At 54.9% G+C, this 7,500-nt stretch overlaps 1 non-coding gene across 1 annotated transcript in view; it reads left to right on the top strand.

The window, feature by feature from the left end:
• Positions 1-5,953: 5,953 nt before the first annotated feature.
• The window catches only part of LOC126323674 (small subunit ribosomal RNA), a 1,893-nt gene continuing 346 nt past the window's right edge, over positions 5,954-7,500 (top strand). Inside the window, exon 1 of the ribosomal RNA XR_007559614.1 lies at positions 5,954-7,500. This exon is cut by the window's right edge and continues 346 nt beyond it. This is a non-coding gene — a ribosomal RNA (small subunit ribosomal RNA).

Raw genomic sequence — 7,500 nt, 5'->3', positions numbered from 1 at the left:
TCCTGCCACTGGGCGCCCCCCCACCAGCCGGCTGTAGTGCGTGCGCTCACGCAGCGCGCGGCCAGCACGCCGGGCGGCCCCCCCTCACCGGCCGGGGACTGTCCCGCCAAGCCACAGCCTCGTATCGCTTCATACCCACATGGCCAACTCAGGTTCGGGGGCATGGCGGGTACCGCCGAAACAACCGGTTCACAGATGTACCGATCGTCGCTATCACCGATGCACCTGCAGCGCGAACAACCGCTCAACAACTGATTTCCAGTTCATTTGCGGATCTTTGGCAGCAAACGTATACGTCAATCTACATTTGCGAAATCTACGATTCTGGCATGCCTGCATGTTATGTGTCACGACACGCTACATCAGCCCACATACACACTGCGGCATGTACACGAGAGAACACGTGGAAGATGGTCCGCGCACGTGTGCAATGTCCCTTGCGCGGTCGACTGTCAACCGGCCTCTGTAGCATGTCGCAGATGTGGAACGCGGTCCACCGTGCTATCATGTTGTGTGGGGCAATACGATTAAATAGGAAAACCCTCGTCGCTACATCAACAGACGGCTCACGCTGATTCCCGGCAGAGGGAGGAGGGGGGGGGGGGGGGCCAACATGCAATACTTTCGTCCGTACCTACTTACCACATGTCTGTACGGCGTACAACAGTGCAATCTCGCTGTAATGGGGAGACGAGACAAGTAGCATCGTGCACAACATATGGCCCTTATGATTCGCCATTGTAGGGCGCAGCCGGTGTACGGTCAAGCATGTGCCACATTATGTCACTCAGTACGTAACGACGGATGATCAGTGTGGGTTACGCGTACATCAGCGGACAGTCCACACAGGCCGTACCACAACGTACACTGACTGCATCGACAACCGAATGCAACTGAACAGCTGCAAGGCTCATTTCACAAACAAACGCCTGACCGACCAGCTTGGAAGGGCAGGAGGGGAGGGCGATATTCGTTCTGTAGCGGTACACCCTTCCAGTGGTTAGCGGGACTGTGTAGAAAGTACGCAACACTCGAAAGACCTTTATGTGAGGGTACGCACCATGGCATCAAGAAATACACATGACACCAGAGGATCCAAGCAGTGAACTATGTTCAGAGGGTTGCTGTTAGGCAAAGCTACATTCCTGTGACGTTACATGTGACAGTTAAGGTGCAGTGTAAGTTAGGTTAAGGTGCAGTGTAAGTTAGGTTAAGGTGCAGTGTAAGTTAGGTTAAGGTGCAGTGTAAGTTAGGTTAAGGTGCAGTGTAAGTTAGGTTAAGGTGCAGTGTAAGTTAGGTTAAGGTGCAGTGTAACTTAGGTTAAGGTGCAGTGTAACTTAGGTTAAGGTGCAGTGTAACTTAGGTTAAGGTGCAGTGTAACTTAGGTTAAGGTGCAGTGTAACTTAGGTTAAGGTGCAGTGTAACTTAGGTTAAGGTGCAGTGTAACTTAGGTTAAGGTGCAGTGTAACTTAGGTTAAGGTGCAGTGTAACTTAGGTTAAGGTGCAGTGTAACTTAGGTTAAGGTGCAGTGTAACTTAGGTTAAGGTGCAGTGTAACTTAGGTTAAGGTGCAGTGTAACTTAGGTTAAGGTGCAGTGTAACTTAGGTTAAGGTGCAGTGTAAGTTAGGTTAAGGTGCAGTGTAAGTTAGGTTAAGGTGCAGTGTAAGTTAGGTTAAGGTGCAGTGTAAGTTAGGTTAAGGTGCAGTGTAAGTTAGGTTAAGGTGCAGTGTAAGTTAGGTTAAGGTGCAGTGTAAGTTAGGTTAAGGTGCAGCGTAAGTTAGGTTAAGGTGCAGCGTAACTTAGGTTAAGGTGCAGCGTAACTTAGGTTAAGGTGCAGCGTAACTTAGGTTAAGGTGCAGCGTAACTTAGGTTAAGGTGCAGCGTAACTTAGGTTAAGGTGCAGCGTAACTTAGGTTAAGGTGCAGCGTAACTTAGGTTAAGGTGCAGCGTAACTTAGGTTAAGGTGCAGCGTAACTTAGGTTAGGGGCCAACGTGGGTTAGGTTAGGGGCCAACGTGGGTTAGGTTAGGGGCCAACGTGGGTTAGGTTAGGGGCCAACGTGGGTTAGGTTAGGGGCCAACGTGGGTTAGGTTAGGGGCCAACGTGGGTTAGGTTAGGGGCCAACGTGGGTTAGGTTAGGGGCCAACGTGGGTTAGGTTAGGGGCCAACGTGGGTTAGGTTAGGGGCCAACGTGGGTTAGGTTAGGGGCCAACGTGGGTTAGGTTAGGGGCCAACGTGGGTTAGGTTAGGGGCCAACGTGGGTTAGGTTAGGGGCCAACGTGGGTTAGGTTAGGGGCCAACGTGGGTTAGGTTAGGGGCCAACGTGGGTTAGGTTAGGGGCCAACGTGGGTTAGGTTAGGGGCCAACGTGGGTTAGGTTAGGGGCCAACGTGGGTTAGGTTAGGGGCCAACGTGGGTTAGGTTAGGGGCCAACGTGGGTTAGGTTAAGGGCCAACGTGGGTTAGGTTAAGGGCCAACGTGGGTTAGGTTAAGGGCCAACGTGGGTTAGGTTAAGGGCCAACGTGGGTTAGGTTAAGGGCCAACGTGGGTTAGGTTAAGGGCCAACGTGGGTTAGGTTAAGGGCCAACGTGGGTTAGGTTAAGGGCCAACGTGGGTTAGGTTAAGGGCCAACGTGGGTTAGGTTGCCAGAGATGTGTCAAATCAGGATGTACGTTTGGCTGGTGTCAGGTGGTGGGTTGGTTCGATGCCTTTATAAGGGGTGTGGCCAAAGGGTATTTTATTACTTGTACCTTTTGTGTTGTGGCGTGGCGTTGCGTCCTGTGTTGATACTGGGTGGACCACTGTGGGTGTTGCTGGCTGATTTGAGCTGCGTTGTTTGCGGGTGATGTGAGACATTCTGTCTTATTAGTGGACGTGACGTTCCTCTTGTCGTTGTTTGGATAGTGTCCTGTGGCAGCGAGGATAAAATGGATGTTGTTGAACGATAGTGCTTTGGTGCTTTCGCTTTGTTACACACAGAGTGGACTGTGAGATAGGGTGACTGGGTCGAGTGCGGTTCACACTGTCCTCCCCAGTTTACAGTATGTATCATCTATGTATGTGGTCCTGCATCATTTACTAAGGAGGGACGTCAGACGACTGAAATATTAGTTATGTACTGATGTAAAGCAGAATGCTTACCTTCCACCAGTGGGCGAGTATCGACTCTGCCCCAGAGTTGCCACCGCAGGAAGAGGTGTCGGAAACACTACCCGCACACCGTCACCACTGTGCGGGGGGACGGACCCTCTATATCCTCAGCGGCGCACTCTTTGCCACCGAGCGTCACGTCTCGCGGCCCGCCGTCCAGAGCATGTATTGGGACAGCGGGACTTTGGCTTTTGGGAGATAACTCTTCATGAAGTGGAAGATATAGGGGTGGACTGCAATGTACGATTGCGGGAAAAGTCCGCCGTACATCCGCTCGAGTTGCGAGTCGGGCGGTGGGGGTGGCGCATTCACAGGTGCGGCTGGAGTGACCGTCGGTCCACCACTTTTGACTCGATTTGCGTCACCTGCGGTGAAGAGGGGGTGCAGCAGGCGTTTTACTCTGGGTCGTCAAGCGGGCGCTGTAGGCGACATCGACATCATAGTCGGCCGGCCGTCTCATAGAGGGCGGTATCGTCGTCGGAAGCAGCGTCATCTTCCGAGGGACGGACCAGTAGGTGGCCGTGTTCTGCGCCGGACCTAGTCTCGGTAGATTCCTGTAGATGGAGGCACAGTCTGTGGGCCACATGCGAAACTAGTTTACCGACATTCGCACAGGTGGCTCCCCTCCTACGGACTTATCACCACCCACACTAACCGCCCCGGGGACTTGCCAACGACACACCCTATCCCAAGTCTATTTTCTTGCGGAGCATCATGTGTTATTATATTTTATTTCACATCCATGGTGTGGAGGTATTGTAGTTCACCGCACTGCGGTGGGCGCTACGTTACCACGCGGCGCCGGCGCCGACCAACAAGGCGCCGCACGGCACCCACGCGACGCCGCCGCCGCCTCCTCCACGCGACGCCCGCCTGGCAGACAAAGCGATATGCTGTAGTGCGGCAGTACACTGCGCGCCCGGCCGCCGACGCCGCCCCCGCCGCTCCCGCGCGCACGGAGGCGGCACCCATCGCAGCACCCACGCCAGAGGATCAAGGGAGAGGGGGTGGTTGTGCGGGGGCGGGGGAGGCGGCCGCAAAACCGATACGCCTCAGCCCGCCATGATGCCATGGTGCGTACCCTCACATAAAGGTCTTTCGAGTGTTGCGTACTTTCTACACAGTCCCGCTAACCACTGGAAGGGTGTACCGCTACAGAACGAATATCGCCCTCCCCTCCTGCCCTTCCAAGCTGGTCGGTCAGGCGTTTGTTTGTGAAATGAGCCTTGCAGCTGTTCAGTTGCATTCGGTTGTCGATGCAGTCAGTGTACGTTGTGGTACGGCCTGTGTGGACTGTCCGCTGATGTACGCGTAACCCACACTGATCATCCGTCGTTACGTACTGAGTGACATAATGTGGCACATGCTTGACCGTACACCGGCTGCGCCCTACAATGGCGAATCATAAGGGCCATATGTTGTGCACGATGCTACTTGTCTCGTCTCCCCATTACAGCGAGATTGCACTGTTGTACGCCGTACAGACATGTGGTAGGTAGGTACGGACGAAAGTATTGCATGTTGGCCCCCCCCCCCCCTCCTCCCTCTGCCGGGAATCAGCGTGAGCCGTCTGTTGATGTAGCGACGAGGGTTTTCCTATTTAATCGTATTGCCCCACACAACATGATAGCACGGTGGACCGCGTTCCACATCTGCGACATGCTACAGAGGCCGGTTGACAGTCGACCGCGCAAGGGACATTGCACACGTGCGCGGACCATCTTCCACGTGTTCTCTCGTGTACATGCCGCAGTGTGTATGTGGGCTGATGTAGCGTGTCGTGACACATAACATGCAGGCATGCCAGAATCGTAGATTTCGCAAATGTAGATTGACGTATACGTTTGCTGCCAAAGATCCGCAAATGAACTGGAAATCAGTTGTTGAGCGGTTGTTCGCGCTGCAGGTGCATCGGTGATAGCGACGATCGGTACATCTATGAACCGGTTGTTTCGGCGGTACCCGCCATGCCCCCGAACCTGAGTTGGCCATGTGGGTATGAAGCGATACGAGGCTGTGGCTTGGCGGGACAGTCCCCGGCCGGTGAGGGGGGGCCGCCCGGCGTGCTGGCCGCGCGCTGCGTGAGCGCACGCACTACAGCCGGCTGGTGGGGGGCGCCCAGTGGCAGGAGCGCCGGCCGACGGGCCCGGCTGGCGTCCCAGCTATGCGCCGGCGCACCCTGCGCGCGGCGCCAGGCGGCCAAAGTGGGTTCTGCCGAGCCCGGTGCGAAGCGCGGTGGACATCTGCAGTGTGCTGGTCCGATTGCGGACTGTGTGCGTTGAGGATGCGCCGCCGCCCGGCACTCGGCGTCGCGACGCCGTCTGCTGCTCGGTCGCCCCCAGCGGTTCTCGCAGGTGGTTTGTATCGCAGCTCTGCGGACGTGTTGGCGCGTGCGCTGTGCTGGGAGAGTTCGCTTCTGCACCCAAGTGGGGCTTTGCCCTTCTGTGGCGCTGGCGTTGGAGCTGCCGGTCACCGTAGGTGGCGCGTGTTGTTTCCCGCCGGCAATGCCACGACAGCACGCTCCCGGGCCTCTGTCGGCAGCGGCAAGCTCAGTTGGGAGCACGGGTGTTCGCACTGAAAGCGTCTACTCGCCCATCTCCGGGCGATTGCGCCTCTCTCGAACCCGACCAAGTACTTAGGACGGCGCTGCGCGCCGCCGGGACCTGAGAGGGTTTCGAGGTGTATCGTGCAGGGGAGCTCAGCCTCCTCCTGTTTGCAGAATAATTGAGCGGACGCTTGCGTGTTCGCGCGGGCCCTCGGGACACACTCCCGGGCGGCCGGCTGCTCAGCTCTCGTTGACGCAGCTCCCTGGTTGATCCTGCCAGTAGTCATATGCTTGTCTCAAAGATTAAGCCATGCATGTCTCAGTACAAGCCGCATTAAGGTGAAACCGCGAATGGCTCATTAAATCAGTTATGGTTCCTTAGATCGTACCCACGTTACTTGGATAACTGTGGTAATTCTAGAGCTAATACATGCAAACAGAGTCCCGACCAGAGATGGAAGGGACGCTTTTATTAGATCAAAACCAATCGGATTGGCTCGTCTGGTCCGTTTGCCTTGGTGACTCTGAATAACTTTGGGCTGATCGCACGGTCCTCGTACCGGCGACGCATCTTTCAAATGTCTGCCTTATCAACTGTCGATGGTAGGTTCTGCGCCTACCATGGTTGTAACGGGTAACGGGGAATCAGGGTTCGATTCCGGAGAGGGAGCCTGAGAAACGGCTACCACATCCAAGGAAGGCAGCAGGCGCGCAAATTACCCACTCCCGGCACGGGGAGGTAGTGACGAAAAATAACGATACGGGACTCATCCGAGGCCCCGTAATCGGAATGAGTACACTTTAAATCCTTTAACGAGTATCTATTGGAGGGCAAGTCTGGTGCCAGCAGCCGCGGTAATTCCAGCTCCAATAGCGTATATTAAAGTTGTTGCGGTTAAAAAGCTCGTAGTTGGATTTGTGTCCCACGCTGTTGGTTCACCGCCCGTCGGTGTTTAACTGGCATGTATCGTGGGACGTCCTGCCGGTGGGGCGAGCCGAAGGCGTGCTTGCGCGTCCCGAGGCGGACCCCGTTGAAATCCTACCAGGGTGCTCTTAGTTGAGTGTCTCGGTGGGCCGGCACGTTTACTTTGAACAAATTAGAGTGCTTAAAGCAGGCAAGCCCGCCTGAATACTGTGTGCATGGAATAATGGAATAGGACCTCGGTTCTATTTTGTTGGTTTTCGGAACCCGAGGTAATGATTAATAGGGACAGGCGGGGGCATTCGTATTGCGACGTTAGAGGTGAAATTCTTGGATCGTCGCAAGACGAACAGAAGCGAAAGCATTTGCCAAGTATGTTTTCATTAATCAAGAACGAAAGTTAGAGGTTCGAAGGCGATCAGATACCGCCCTAGTTCTAACCATAAACGATGCCAGCCAGCGATCCGCCGCAGTTCCTCCGATGACTCGGCGGGCAGCCTCCGGGAAACCAAAGCTTTTGGGTTCCGGGGGAAGTATGGTTGCAAAGCTGAAACTTAAAGGAATTGACGGAAGGGCACCACCAGGAGTGGAGCCTGCGGCTTAATTTGACTCAACACGGGAAACCTCACCAGGCCCGGACACCGGAAGGATTGACAGATTGATAGCTCTTTCTTGATTCGGTGGGTGGTGGTGCATGGCCGTTCTTAGTTGGTGGAGCGATTTGTCTGGTTAATTCCGATAACGAACGAGACTCTAGCCTGCTAACTAGTCGCGTGACATCCTTCGTGCTGTCAGCGATTACTTTTCTTCTTAGAGGGACAGGCGGCTTCTAGCCGCACGAGATTGAGCAATAACAGGTCTGTGATGCCCTTAGATGTTCTGGGC

Source organism: Schistocerca gregaria, unplaced genomic scaffold, assembly GCF_023897955.1.
Source record: "Schistocerca gregaria isolate iqSchGreg1 unplaced genomic scaffold, iqSchGreg1.2 ptg000865l, whole genome shotgun sequence".
Taxonomy (NCBI): Eukaryota; Metazoa; Arthropoda; class Insecta; order Orthoptera; family Acrididae; genus Schistocerca; species Schistocerca gregaria.
Note: the sequence above shows the minus strand (reverse complement) of the source record. Positions and strands in the feature narration are given on the sequence as shown.